We start from the raw sequence: 15224 nt of genomic DNA, 5'->3' as shown, positions 1-15224 counted from the left end.
ATCCTCAGATGAATTCTGGAAAGAAGCTTTCTGAGAAACTGCTTAGTGTTCTGTTAATTCATCTCACAGAGTTACATCTGTATTTCGTGGATCTCTTTGCTAGCCTTATTTCTGTGGAATCTGAGAACAGATATTTCGGATCCCTTTGAAGACTGTAGGGCCAAAGGAAATATCCTCCGATAACAAAGAGAAAGAAGCTTTCTGAGAAACTTCTTTGTGTTCTGTGAAATCATCTCACAGAGTTAAGCTTTCCCCTCAAGAAGCCTTTCGCTGAGACAGTTCTTGTGGAATTGGCAAAGTGATATTTGGAAGCCCCTAGAGGGCTATGGTGAAAAAGGAAATATCCTCAGATGAAATCTGGAAAGAAGCTTTCTGAGAAACTGCTTAGTGTTCTGTTAATTCATCTCACAGGGTTACATCTGTATTTCGAGGATCTCTTTGCTAGCCTTATTTCTGTGGAATCTGAGAACAGATATTTCGGATCCCTTTGAAGACTATAGGGCCAAAGGAAATATCCTCCGATAACAAAGAGAAAGAAGCTTTATGAGAAACTTCTTTGTGTTCTGTGAAATCATCTCAGAGTTACAGCTTTCCCCTCAAGAAGCCTTCCGCTAAGACAGTTCTTGTGGAATTGGCAAAGTGATATTTGGAAGCCCATAGAGGGCTATGGTGAAAAAGGAAATATCCTCAGATGAAATCTGGAAAGAAGCTTTCTGAGAAACTGCTTAGTGTTCTGTTAATTCATCTCACAGGGTTACATCTGTATTTCGAGGATCTCTTTGCTAGCCTTATTTCTGTGGAATCTGAGAACAGATATTTCGGATCCCTTTGAAGACTATAAGGCCAAAGGAAATATCCTCCGATAACAAAGAGAAAGAAGCTTTCTGAGAAACTTCTTTGTGTTCTTTGAAATCATCTCACAGAGTTACAGCTTTCCCCTCAAGAAGCCTTTCGCTAAGACAGTTCTTGTGGAATTGGCAAAGTGATATTTGGAAGCCCATAGAGGGCTATGGTGAAAAAGGAAATATCCTCAGATGAAATCTGGAAAGAAGCTTTCTGCGAAACTGCTTAGTGTTCTGTTAATTCATCTCACAGAGTTACATCTGTATTTCGTGGATCGCTTTGCTAGCTTTATTTCTGTGGAATCCGAGATCAGATATTTTGAATCCCTTGGAAGACTTTAGGGCCAAAGGAAATATCCTCCGTAAACAAAGAGAAAGAAGCTTTCTGAGAAACTTCTTTGTGTTCTGTGAAATCATCTCACAGAGTTACAGCTTTCCCCTCAAGATGCCTTTCGCTAAGACAGTTCTTGTGGAATTGGCAAAGTGATATTTGGAAGCCCATAGAGGGCTATGGTGAAAAAGGAAATATCCTCAGATGAAATCTGGAAAGAAGCTTTCTGAGAAACTGCTAAATGTTCTGTTAATTGATCTCACAGAGTTACATGTGCATTTCGTGAATCTCTTTGCTAGCCTTATTTCTGTGGAATCTGAGAACAGATATTTCGGATCCCTTTGAAGACTATAGGGCCAAAGGAAATATCCTCCGATAACAAAGAGAAAGAAGCTTTCTGAGAAACTTCTTTATGTTCTGTGAAATCATCTCTCAGAGTTACAGCTTTCCCCTCAGGAAGCCTTTCGCTAAGACAGTTCTTGTGGAATTGGCAAAGTGATATTTGGAAGCCCATAGAGGGCTATGGTGAAAAAGGAAATATCCTCAGATGAAATCTGGAAAGAAGCTTTCTGAGAAACTGCTTAGTGTTCTGTTAATTCATCTCACAGAGTTACATCTGTATTTCGTGGATCTCTTTGCTAGCCTTATTTCTCTGGAATCTGAGAACAGATATTTCGGATCCCTTTGACGACTATAGGGCCAAAGGAAATATCCTCCGATAACAAAGAGAAAGAAGCTTTCTGAGAAACTTCTTTGTGTTCTGTGAAATCATCTCACAGAGTTACAGCTTTCCCCTCAAGAAGCCTTTCGCTAAGAAAGTTCTTGTGGAATTGGCAAAGTGATATTTGGAAGCCCATAGAGGGCTATGGTGAAAAAGGAAATATCCTCAGATGAAATCTGGAAAGAAGCTTTCTGAGAAACTGCTTAGTGTTCTGTGAATTCATCTCACAGAGTTACATGTGTATTTCGTGGATCTCTTTGCTAGCCTTATTTCTGTGGAATCTGAGAACAGATATTTCGGATCCCTTTGAAGACTATAGGGCCAAAGGAAATATCCTCCGATAACAAAGAGAAAGAAGCTTTCTGAGAAACTTCTTTGTGTTCTGTGAAATCATCTCACAGAGTTACAGCTTTCCCCTCAAGAAGCCTTTCGCTAAGACAGTTCTTGTGGAATTGGCAAAGTGATATTTGGAAGCCCATAGAGGGCTATGGAGAAAAAGGAAATATCCTCAGATGAAATCTGGAAGGAAGCTTTCTGAGAAACTGCTTAGTGTTCTGTTAATTCATCTCACAGAGTTACATCTCTATTTCGTGGATCTCTTTGCTAACATTATTTCTGTGGAATCTGAGTACAGATATTTCGGATCCCTTTGAAGACTATAGGGCCAAAGGAAATATCCTCCGATAACAAAGAGAAAGAAGCTTTCTGAGAAACTTCTTTGTGTTCTGTGAAATCATCTCACAGAGTTACAGCTTTCCCCTCAAGAAACCTTTCGCTAAGACAGTTCTTGTGGAATTGGCAAAGTGATATTTGGAAGCCCATAGAGGGCTATGGTGAAAAAGGAAATATCCTCAGGTGAAATCTGGAAAGAAGCTTTCTGAGAAACTGCTTAATGTTCTGTTAATTCATCTCACAGAGTTACATCTGTATTTCGTGGATCTCTTTGCTAGCCTTATTTCTGTGGAATCTGAGAACAGATATTTCGGATCCCTTTGAAGACTATAGGGCCAAAGGAAATATCCTCCGATAACAAAGAGAAAGAAGCTTTCTGAGAAACTTCTTTGTGTTCTGTGAAATCATCTCACAGAGTTACAGCTTTCCCCTCAAGAAGCCTTTCGCTAAGACAGTTCTTGTGGAATTGGCAAAGTGATATTTGGAAGCCCATAGAGGGCTATGGAGAAAAAGGAAATATCCTCAGATGAAATCTGGAAGGAAGCTTTCTGAGAAACTGCTTAGTGTTCTGTTAATTCATCTCACAGAGTTACATCTGTATTTCGTGGATCTCTTTGCTAACATTATTTCTGTGGAATCTGAGTACAGATATTTCGGATCCCTTTGAAGACTATAGGGCCAAAGGAAATATCCTCCGATAACAAAGAGAAAGAAGCTTTCTGAGAAACTTCTTTGTGTTCTGTGAAATCATCTCACAGAGTTACAGCTTTCCCCTCAAGAAACCTTTCGCTAAGACAGTTCTTGTGGAATTGGCAAAGTGATATTTGGAAGCCCATAGAGGGCTATGGTGAAAAAGGAAATATCCTCAGGTGAAATCTGGAAAGAAGCTTTCTGAGAAACTGCTTAATGTTCTGTTAATTCATCTCACAGAGTTACATCTGTATTTCGTGGATCTCTTTGCTAGCCTTATTTCTGTGGAATCTGAGAACAGATATTTCGGATCCCTTTGAAGACTATAGGGCCAAAGGAAATATCCTCCGATAACAAAGAGAAAGAAGCTTTCTGAGAAACTTCTTTGTGTTCTGTGAAATCATCTCACAGAGTTACAGCTTTCCCCTCAAGAAACCTTTCGCTAAGACAGTTCTTGTGGAATTGGCAAAGTGATATTTGGAAGCCCATAGAGGGCTATGGTGAAAAAGGAAATATTCTCAGATGAAATCTGGAAAGAAGCTTTCTAAGAAACTGCTTAGTGTTCTGTTAATTCATCTCACAGAGTTACATCTGTATTTCGTGGATCTCTTTGCTTGCCTTATTTCTGTGGAATCTGAGAACAGATATTTCGGATCCCTTTGAAGACTATAGGGCCAAAGGAAATATCCTCAGATAACAAAGAGAAAGAAGCTTTCTGAGAAACTTCTTTGTGTTCTGTGAAATCATCTCACAGAGATACAGCTTTCCCCTCAAGAAGCCTTTCGCTAAGACAGTTCTTGTGGAATTGGCAAAGTGATATATGGAAGTCCATAGAGGGCTATGGTGAAAAAGGAAATATCCTCAGATGCAATCTGGAAAGAAGCTTTCTGAGAAACTGCTTAGTGTTCTGTTAATTCATCTCACAGAGTTACATCTGTATTTCGTGGATCTCTTTGCTAGCCTTATTTCTGTGGAATCTGAGAACAGATATTTCGGATCTCTTTGAAGACGACAGGGCCAAAGGAAATATCCTCCGATAACAAAGAGAAAGAAGCTTTCTGAGAAACTTCTTTGTGTTCTGTGAAATCATCTCACAGAGTTACAGCTTTCCCCTCAAGAAGCCTTTCGCGAAGACAGTTCTTGTGGAATTGGCAAAGTGATATTTGGAAGCCCATAGAGGGCTATGGTGAAAAAGGAAATATCCTCAGAAGAAATCTGGAAAGAAGCTTTCTGAGAAACTGCTCTGTGATGTGTGGCTTCCACTCACAGAGTTACATCTGTATTTCGTGTATCTCTTTGCTAGCCTTATTTCTGTGGAATCTGAGAACAGATATTTCGGATCCCTTTGAAGACTATAGGGCCAAAGGAAATATCCTCCGATAACAAAGAGAAAGAAGCTTTCTGAGAAACTTCTTTGTGTTCTGTGAAATCATCTCACAGAGTTACAGCTTTCCCCTCATGAAGCCTTTCGCTAAGACAGTTCTTGTGGAATTGGCAAAGTGATATTTGGAAGCCCATAGAGGGCTATGGTGAAAAAGGAAATATCCACAGATGAAATCTGGAAAGAAGCTTTCTGAGAAACTGCTTAGTGTTCTGTTAATTCATCTCACAGAGTTACATCTGTATTTCGTGGATCTCTTTGCTAGCCTTATTTCTGTGGAATCTGAGAGCAGATATTTCGGATCCCTTTGAAGACTATAGGGCCAAAGGAAATATCCTCGGATAACAAAGAGAAAGAAGCTTTCTGAGAAACTTCTTTGTGTTCTGTGACATCATCTCACAGAGTTACAGCTTTCTCCTCAAGAAGCCTTTCGCTAAGACACTTCTTGTGGAATTGGCAAAGTGATATATGGAAGCCCATAGAGGGCTCTGGTGAAAAAGGAAATATCCTCAGATGAAATCTGGAAAGAAGCTTTCTGAGAAACTGCTTAGTGTTCTGTTAATTCATCTCACAGAGTTACATGTGTATTTCGTGGATCTCTTTGCTAGCCTTATTTCTGTGGAATCTGAGAACAGATATTTCGGATCCCTTTGAAGACTATAGGGCCAAAGGAAATATCCTCCGATAACAAAGAGAAAGAAGCTTTCTGAGAAACTTCTTTGTGTTCTGTGAAATCATCTCACAGAGTTACAGCTTTCCCCTCAAGAAGACTTTCGCTAAGACAGTTCTTGTGGAATTGGCAAAGTGATTTTTGGAAGCCCATAGACGGCTATGGTGAAAAAGGAAATATCCTCAGATGAAATCTGGAAAGAAGCTTTCTGAGAAACTGCTTAGTGTTCTGTTAATTCATCTCACATAGTTACATCTGTATTTCCAGGATCTCTTTGCTAGCCTTCTTTCTGTGGAATCTGAGAACAGATATTTCGGATCCCTTTGAAGACTATAGGGCCAATGGAAATATCCTCCGATAACAAAGAGAAAGAAGCTTTCTGAGAAACTTCTTTGTGTTCTGTGAAATCATCTCACAGAGTTACAGCTTTCCCCTCAAGAAGCCTTCCGCTAAGACAGTTCTTGTGGAATTGGTAAAGTGATATTTGGAAGCCCATAGAGGGCTATGGTGAAAAAGGAAATATCCTCAGATGAAATCTGGAAAGAAGCTTTCTCAGAAACTGCTTAGTGTTCTGTTAATTCATCTCACAGAGTTACATCTGTATTTCTTGGATCTCTTTGCTAGCCTTATTTCTGTGGAATCTGAGAACAGATATTTCGGATCCCTTTGAAGACTATTGGGACAAAGGAAATATCCTCCGATAACAAAGAGAAAGAAGCTTTCTGAGAAACTTCTTTGTGTTCTGTGAAAATTCTCACAGAGTTACAGCTTTCCCGTCAAGAAGCCTTTCGCTAAGACAGTTCTTGTGGAATGGGCAAAATGATATTTGGAAGCCCATCGAGGGCTATGGTGAAAAAGGAAATATCCTCAGATGAAATCTGGAAAGAAGCTTACTGAGAAACTGCTTAGTGTTCTGATAATTCATCTCACAGAGTTACATCTGTATTTCGTGGATCTCTTTGCTAGCCTTATTTATGTGGAATCTGAGAACAGATATTTCGGATCCCTTTGAAGACTAAAGGGCCAAAGGAAATATCCTCCGATAACAAAGAGAAAGAAGCTTTCTGAGAAACTTCTTTGGGTTCTGTGAAATCATCTCACAGAGTTACAGCTTTCCCCTCAAGAAGCCTTTCGCGAAGACAGTTCTTGTGGAATTGGCAAAGTGATATTTGGAAGCCCATAGAGGGCTATGGTGAAAAAGGAAATATCCTCAGAAGAAATCTGGAAAGAAGCTTTCTGAGAAACTGCTCTGTGATGTGTGACTTTCACTCACAGAGTTACATCTGTATTTCGTGGATCTCTTTGCTAGCCTTATTTCTGTGGAATCTGAGAACAGATATTTCGGATCCCATTGAAGACTATAGGGCCAAAGGAAATATCCTCCGATAACAAAGAGAAAGAAGCTTTCTGAGAAACTTCTTTGTGTTCTGTGAAATCATCTCACAGAGTTACAGCTTTCCCCTCAAGAAGCCTTTCGCTAAGACACTTCTTGTGGAATTGGCAAAGTGATATATGGAAGCCCATAGAGGGCTATGGTGAAAAAGGAAATATCCTCAGATGAAATCTGGAAAGAAGCTTTCTGAGAAACTGCTTAGTGTTCTGTTAATTCATCTCACAGAGTTACATGTGTATTTCGTGGATCTCTTTGCTAGCCTTATTTCTGTGGAATCTGAGAACAGATATTTCGGATCCCTTTGAAGACTATAGGGCCAAAGGAAATATCCTCCGATAACAAAGAGAAAGAAGCTTTCTGAGAAACTTCTTTGTGTTCTGTGAAATCATCTCACAGAGTTACAGCTTTCCCCTCAAGAAGCCTTTCGCTAAGACAGTTCTTGTGGAATTGACAAAGTGATTTTTGGAAGCCCATAGAGGGCTATGGTGAAAAAGGAAATATCCTCAGATGAAATCTGGAAAGAAGCTTTCTGAGAAACTGCTTAGTGTTCTGTTAATTCATCTCACATAGTTACATCTGTATTTCGAGGATCTCTTTGCTAGCCTTATTTCTGTGGAATCTGAGAACAGATATTTCGGATCCCTTTGAAGACTATAGGGCCAAAGGAAATATCCTCCGATAACAAAGAGAAAGAAGCTTTCTGAGAAACTTCTTTCTGTTCTGTGAAATCATCTCACAGAGTTACAGCTTTCCCCTCAAGAAGCCTTCCGCTAAGACTGTTCTTGTGGAATTGGCAAAGTGATATTTGGAAGCCCATAGAGGGCTATGGTGAAAAAGGAAATATCCTCAGATGAAATCTGGAAAGAAGCTTTCTCAGAAACTGCTTAGTGTTCTGTTAATTCATCTCACAGAGTTACATCTGTATTTCGTGGATCTCTTTGCTAGCCTTATTTCTGTGGAATCTGAGATCAGATATTTCGGATCCCTTTGAAGACTATTGGGACAAAGGAAATATCCTCCGATAACAAAGAGAAAGAAGCTTTCTGAGAAACTTCTTTGTGTTCTGTGAAAATTCTCACAGAGTTACAGCTTTCCCCTCAAGAAGCCTTTCGCTAAGACAGTTCTTGTGGAATTGGCAAAATGATATTTGGAAGCCCATTGAGGGCTATGGTGAAAGAGGAAATATCCTCAGATGAAATCTGGAAAGAAGCTTTCTGAGAAACTGCTTAGTGTTCTGATAATTCATCTCACAGAGTTACATCTGTATTTTGTGGATCTCTTTGCTTGCCTTATTTATGTGGAATCTGAGAACAGATATTTCGGATCCCTTTGAAGACTAAAGGGCCAAAGGAAATATCCTCCGATAACAAAGAGAAAGAAGCTTTCTGAGAAACTTCTTTGTGTTCTGTGAAATCATCTCACAGAGTTACAGCTTTCCCCTCAAGAAGCCTTTCGCTAAGACAGTTCTTGTGGAATTGGCAAAGTGATATTTGGAAGCCCATAGAGGGCTATGGTGAAAAAGGAAATATCCTCAGAAGAAATCTGGAAAGAAGCTTTCTGAGAAACTGCTCTGTGATGTGTGACTTCCACTCACAGAGTTACATCTGTATTTCGTGGATCTCTTTGCTAGCCTTATTTCTGTGGAATCTGAGAACAGATATTTCGGATCCCTTTGAAGACTATAGGGCCAAAGGAAACATCCTCCGATAACAAAGAGAAAGAAGCTTTCTGAGAAACTTCTTTGTGTTCTGTGAAATCAGCTCACAGAGTTACAGCTTTCCCCTCAAGAAGCCTTTCGCTAAGACAGTTCTTGTGGAATTGGCAAAGTGATATTTGGAAGCCCAGAGAGGGCTATGGTGAAAAAGGAAATATCCTCAGATGAAATCTGGAAAGAAGCTTTCTGAGAAACTGCTTAGTGTTCTGTTAATTCATCTCACAGAGTTACATGTGTATTTCGTGGATCTCTTTGCTAGCCTTATTTCTGTGGAATCTGAGAGCAGATATTTCGGATCCCTTTGAAGACTATAGGGCCAAAGGAAATATCCTCGGATAACAAAGAGAAAGAAGCTTTCTGAGAAACTTCTTTGTGTTCTGTGAAATCATCTCACGGAGTTACAGCTTTCCCCTCAAGAAGCCTTTCGCTAAGACAGTTCTTGTGGAATTGGCAAAGTGATATATGGAAGCCCATAGAGGGCTATGGTGAAAAAGGAAATATCCTCAGATGCAATCTGGAAAGAAGCTTTCTGAGAAACTGCTTAGTGTTCTGTTAATTCATCTCACAGAGTTACATGTGTATTTCGTGGATCTCTTTGCTAGCCTTATTTCTGTGGAATCTGAGAACAGATATTTCGGATCCCTTTGAAGACTATAGGGCCAAAGGAAATATCCTCCGATAACAAAGAGAAAGAAGCTTTCTGAGAAACTTCTTTGTGTTCTGTGAAATCATCTCACAGAGTTACAGCTTTCCCCTCAAGAAGCCTTTCGCTAAGACAGTTCTTGTGGAATTGGCAAAGTGATATTTGGAAGCCCATAGAGGGCTATGGTGAAAAAGGAAATATCCTCAGATGAAATCTGGAAAGAAGCTTTCTGAGAAACTGCTTAGTGTTCTGTTAATTCATCTCACAGAGTTACATCTGTATTTCGTGGATCTTTTTGCTAGCCTTATTTCTGTGGAATCTGAGAACAGATATTTCGGATCCCTTTGAAGACTATAGGGCCAAAGGAAATATCCTCCGATAAAAAAGAGAAAGAAGCTGTCTGAGAAACTTCTTTGTGTTCTGTGAAATCATCTCACAGAGTTACAGCTTTCCCCTCAAGAAGCCTTTCGCTAAGACAGTTCTTGTGGAATTGGCAAAGTGATATTTGGAAGCCCATAGAGGGCTATGGTGAAAAAGGAAATATCCTCAGATGAAATCTGGAAAGAAGCTTTCTGAGAAACTGCTTAGTGTTCTGTTAATTCATCTCACAGAGTTACATCTGTATTTCGTGGATCTCTTTGCTAGCATTATTTCTGTGGAATCTGAGTACAGATATTTCGGATCCCTTTGAAGACTATAGGGCCAAAGGAAATATCCTCCGATAACAAAGAGAAAGAAGCTTTCTGAGAAACTTCTTTGTGTTCTGTGAAATCATCTCACAGAGTTACAGCTTTCCCCTCAAGAAGCCTTTCGCTAAGACAGTTCTTGTGGAATTGGCAAAGTGATATTTGGAAGCCCTTAGAGGGCTATGGTGAGAAAGGAAATATCCTCAGATGAAATCTGGAAAGAAGCTTTCTGAGAAACTGCTTAGTGTTCTGTTAATTCATCTCACAGAGTTACATCTGTATTTCGTGGATCACTTTGCTAGCCTTATTTCTGTGGAATCTGAGAACAGATATTTCGGATCCCTTTGAAGACTATAGGGCCAAAGGAAATATCCTCCGATAACAAAGAGAAAGAAGCTTTCTGAGAAACTTCTTTGTGTTCTGTGAAATCACCTCACAGAGTTACAGCTTTCCCCTCAAGAAGCCTTTCGCTAAGACAGTTCTTGTGGAATTGGCAAAGTGATATTTGGAAGCCCATAGAGGGCTATGGTGAAAAAGGAAATATCCTCAGATGAAATCTGGAAAGAAGCTTTCTGAGAAACTGCTTAGTGTTCTGTTAATTCATCTCACAGAGTTACATCTGTATTTCGTGGATCTCTTTGCTTGCCTTATTTCTGTGGAATCTGAGAACAGATATTTCGGTTCCCTTTGAAGACTATAGGGCCAAAGGAAATATCCTCCGATAACAAAGAGAAAGAAGCTTTCTGAGAAACTTCTTTGTGTTCTGTGAAATCATCTCACAGAGTTACAGCTTTCCCCTCAAGAAGCCTTTCGCTAAGACAGTTCTTGTGGAATTGGCAAAGTGATATTTGGAAGCCCATAGAGGGCTATGGTGAAAAAGGAAATATCCTCAGATGAAATCTGGAAAGAAGCTTTCTGAGAAACTGCTTAGTGTTCTGTTAATTCATCTCACAGAGTTACATCTGTATTTCGTGGATCTCTTTGCTAGCCTTATTTCTGTGGAATCTGAGAACAGATATTTCGGATCCCTTTGAAGACTATAGGGCCAAAGGAAATATCCTCCGATAACAAAGAGAAAGAAGCTTTCTGAGAAACTTCTTTGAGTTCTGTGAAATCATCTCACAGAGTTACAGCTTTCCCCTCAAGAAGCCTTTCGCTAAGACAGTTCTTGTGGAATTGGCAAAGTGATATTTGGAAGCCCATAGAGGGCTATGGTGAAAAAGGAAATATCCTCAGATGAAATCTGGAAAGAAGCTTTCTGAGAAACTGCTTAGTGTTCTGTTAATTCATCTCACAGAGTTACATCTGTATTTCGTGGATCTCTTTGCTAGCATTATTTCTGTGGAATCTGAGTACAGATATTTCGGATCCCTTTGAAGACACTAGGGCCAAAGGAAATATCCTCCGATAACAAAGAGAAAGAAGCTTTCTGAGAAACTTCTTTGTGTTCTGTGAAATCATCTCACAGAGTTACAGCTTTCCCCTCCAGAAGCCTTTCGCTAAGACAGTTCTTGTGGAATTGGCAAAGTGATATTTGGAAGCCCTTAGAGGGCTATGGTGAGAAAGGAAATATCCTCAGATGAAATCTGGAAAGAAGCTTTCTGAGAAACTGCTTAGTGTTCTGTGAATTCATCTCACAGAGTTACATGTGTATTTCGTGGATCTCTTTGCTAGCCTTATTTCTGTGGAATCTGAGAACAGATATTTCGGATCCCTTTGAGGACTATAGGGCCAAAGGAAATATCCTCCGATAACAAAGAGAAAGAAGCTTTCTGAGAAACTTCTTTGTGTTCTGTGAAATCATCTCACAGAGTTACAGCTTCCCCTCAAGAAGCCTTTCGCTAAGACAGTTCTTGTGAAATTGGCAAAGTGATATTTGGAAGCCCATAGAGGGCTATGGTGAAAAGGGAAATATCCTCAGAAGGAATCTGGAAAGAAGCTTTCTGAGAAACTGCTTAGTGTTCTGTGAATTCATCTCAAAGAGTTACATCTGTATTTCGTGGATCTCTTTGCTAGCCTTACTTCTGTGCAATCTGAGAACAGATATTTCGGATCCCTTTGAAGACTATAGGGCCAAAGGAAATATCCTCCGATAACAAAGAGAAAGAAGCTTTCTGAGAAACTTCTTTGTGTTCTGTGAAATCATCTCACAGAGTTACAGCTTTCCCCTCAAGAAGCCTTTCGCTAAGACAGTTCTTGTGGAATTGGCAAAGTGATATTTGGAAGCCCATAGAGGGCTATGGTGTAAAAGGAAATATCCTCAGATGAAATCTGGAAAGAAGCTTTCTGAGAAACTGCTTAGTGTTCTGTTAATTCATCTCACAGAGTTACATCTGTATTTCGTGGATCGCTTTGCTAGCATTATTTCTGTGGAATCTGAGTACAGATATTTCGGATCCCTTTGAAGACTATAGGGCCAAAGGAAATATCCTCCGATAACAAAGAGAAAGAAGCTTTCTGAGAAACTTCTTTGTGTTCTGTGAAATCATCTCACAGAGTTACAGCTTTCCCCTCAAGAAGCCTTTCGCTAAGACAGTTCTTGTGGAATTGGCAAAGTGATATTTGGAAGCCCTTAGAGGGCTATGGTGAAAAAGGAAATATCCTCAGATGAAATCTGGAAAGAAGCTTTCTGAGAAACTGCTTAGTGTTCTGTGAATTCATCTCACAGAGTTACATGTGTATTTCGTGGATCTCTTTGCTAGCCTTATTTCTGTGGAATCTGAGAACAGATATTTCGGATCCCTTTGAAGACTATAGGGCCAAAGGAAATATCCTCCGATAACAAAGAGAAACAAGCTTTCTGAGAAACTTCTTTGTGTTCTGTGAAATCATCTCACAGAGTTACAGCTTTCCCCTCAAGAAGCCTTTCGCTAAGACAGTTCTTGTGGAATTGGCAAAGTGATATTTGGAAGCCCATAGAGGGCTATGGTGAAAAAGGAAATATCCTCAGATGAAATCTGGAAAGAAGCTTTCTGAGAAACTGCTTAGTGTTCTGTTAATTCATCTCACAGAGTTACATCTGTATTTCGTGGATCTCTTTGCTAGCCTTATTTCTGTGGAATCTGAGAACAGATATTTCGGATCCCTTTGAAGACTATAGGGCCAAAGGAAATATCCTCCGATAACAAAGAGAAAGAAGCTTTCTGAGAAACTTCTCTGTGTTCTGTGAAATCATCTCACAGAGTTACAGCTTTCCCCTCAAGAAGCCTTCCGCTAAGACAGTTCTTGTGGAATTGGCAAAGTGATATTTGGAAGCCCATAGAGGGCTATGGTGAAAAAGGAAATATCCTCAGATGAAATCTGGAAAGAAGCTTTCTGAGAAACTGCTTAGTGTTCTGTTAATTCATCTCACAGAGTTACATCTGTATTTCGTGGATCTCTTTGCTAGCCTTATTTCTGTGGAATCTGAGAACAGATATTTCGGTTCCCTTTGAAGAATATAGGGCCAAAGGAAATATCCTCCGATAACAAAGAGAAAGAAGCTTTCTGAGAAACTTCTTTGTGTTCTGTGAAATCATCTCACCGAGTTACAGCTTTCCCCTCAAGAAGCCTTTCGCTAAGACAGTTCTTGTGGAATTGGCAAAGTGATATTTGGAAGCCCATAGAGGGCTATGGTGAAAAAGGAAATATCCTCAGATGAAATCTGGAAAGAAGCTTTCTGAGAAACTGCTTAGTGTTCTGTTAATTCATCTCACAGAGTTACATCTGTATTTCGTGGATCTCTTTGCTAGCCTTATTTCTGTGGAATCTGAGAACAGATATTTCGGATCCCTTTGAAGACTATAGGGCCAAAGGAAATATCCTCCGATAACAAAGAGAAAGAAGCTTTCTGAGAAACTTCTTTGTGTTCTGTGAAATCATCTCACAGAGTTACAGCTTTCCCCTCAAGAAGCCATTCGCTAAGACAGTTCTTGTGGAATTGGCAAAGTGATATATGGAAGCCCATAGAGGGCTATGGTGAAAAAGGAAATATCCTCAGATGAAATCTGGAAAGAAGCTTTCTGAGAAACTGCTTAGTGTTCTGTTAATTCATCTCACAGAGTTACATCTGTATTTCGTGGATCTTTTTGCTAGCCTTATTTCTGTGGAATCTGAGAACAGATATTTCGGATCCCTTTGAAGACTATAGGGCCAAAGGAAATATCCTCCGATAACAAAGAGAAAGAAGTTTCTGAGAAACTTCTTTGTGTTCTGTGAAATCATCTCACAGAGTTACAGCTTTCCCCTCAAGAAGCCTTTCGCTAAGACAGTTCTTGTGGAATTGGCAAAGTGATATTTGGAAGCCCATAGAGGGCTATGGTGAAAAAGGAAATATCCTCAGATGAAATCTGGAAAGAAGCTTTCTGAGAAACTGCTTAGTGTTCTGTTAATTCATCTCACAGAGTTACATCTGTATTTCGTGGATCTCTTTGCTAGCCTTATTTCTGTGGAATCTGAGAACAGATATTTCGGATCCCTTTGAAGACTATAGGGCCAAAGGAAATATCCTCCGATAACAAAGAGAAAGAAGCTTTCTGAGAAACTTCTTTGTGTTCTGTGAAATCATCTCACAGAGTTACAGCTTTCCCCTCAAGAAGCCTTTCGCTAAGACAGTTCTTGTGGAATTGGCTAAGTAATATTTGGAAGCCCATAGAGGGCTATGGTGAAAAAGGAAATATCCTCAGATGAAATCTGGAAAGAAGCTTTCTGAGAAACTGCTTAGTGTTCTGTTAATTCATCTCACAGAGTTACAGCTGTATTTCGTGGATCTCTTTGCTAGCCTTATTTCTGTGGAATCTGAGAACAGATATTTCGGATCCCTTTGAAGACTATAGGGCCAAAGGAAATATCCTCCGATAACAAAGAGAAAGAAGCTTTCTGAGAAACTTCTTTGTGTTCTGTGAAATCATCTCACAGAGTTACAGCTTTCCCCTCAAGAAGCCATTCGCTAAGACAGTTCTTGTGGAATTGGCAAAGTGATATATGGAAGCCCATAGAGGGCTATGGTGAAAAAGGAAATATCCTCAGATGAAATCTGGAAAGAAGCTTTCTGAGAAACTGCTTAGTGTTCTGTTAATTCATCTCACCGAGTTACATCTGTATTTCGTGGATCTTTTTGCTAGCCTTATTTCTGTGGAATCTGAGAACAGATATTTCGGATCCCTTTGAAGACTATAGGGCCAAAGGAAATATCCTCCGATAACAAAGAGAAAGAAGTTTCTGAGAAACTTCTTTGTGTTCTGTGAAATCATCTCACAGAGTTACAGCTTTCCCCTCAAGAAGCCTTTCGCTAAGACAGTTCTTGTGGAATTGGCAAAGTGATATTTGGAAGCCCATAGAGGGCTATGGTGAAAAAGGAAATATCCTCAGATGAAATCTGGAAAGAAGCTTTCTGAGAAACTGCTTAGTGTTCTGTTAATTCATCTCACAGAGTTACATCTGTATTTCGTGGATCTCTTTGCTAGCATTATTTCTGTGGAATCTGAGTACAGATATTTCGGA

Source organism: Macaca nemestrina, chromosome 1 (genome assembly GCF_043159975.1).
Source record: "Macaca nemestrina isolate mMacNem1 chromosome 1, mMacNem.hap1, whole genome shotgun sequence".
Lineage (NCBI taxonomy): Eukaryota > Metazoa > Chordata > Mammalia > Primates > Cercopithecidae > Macaca > Macaca nemestrina.
This window is presented reverse-complemented; position numbering follows the sequence as displayed.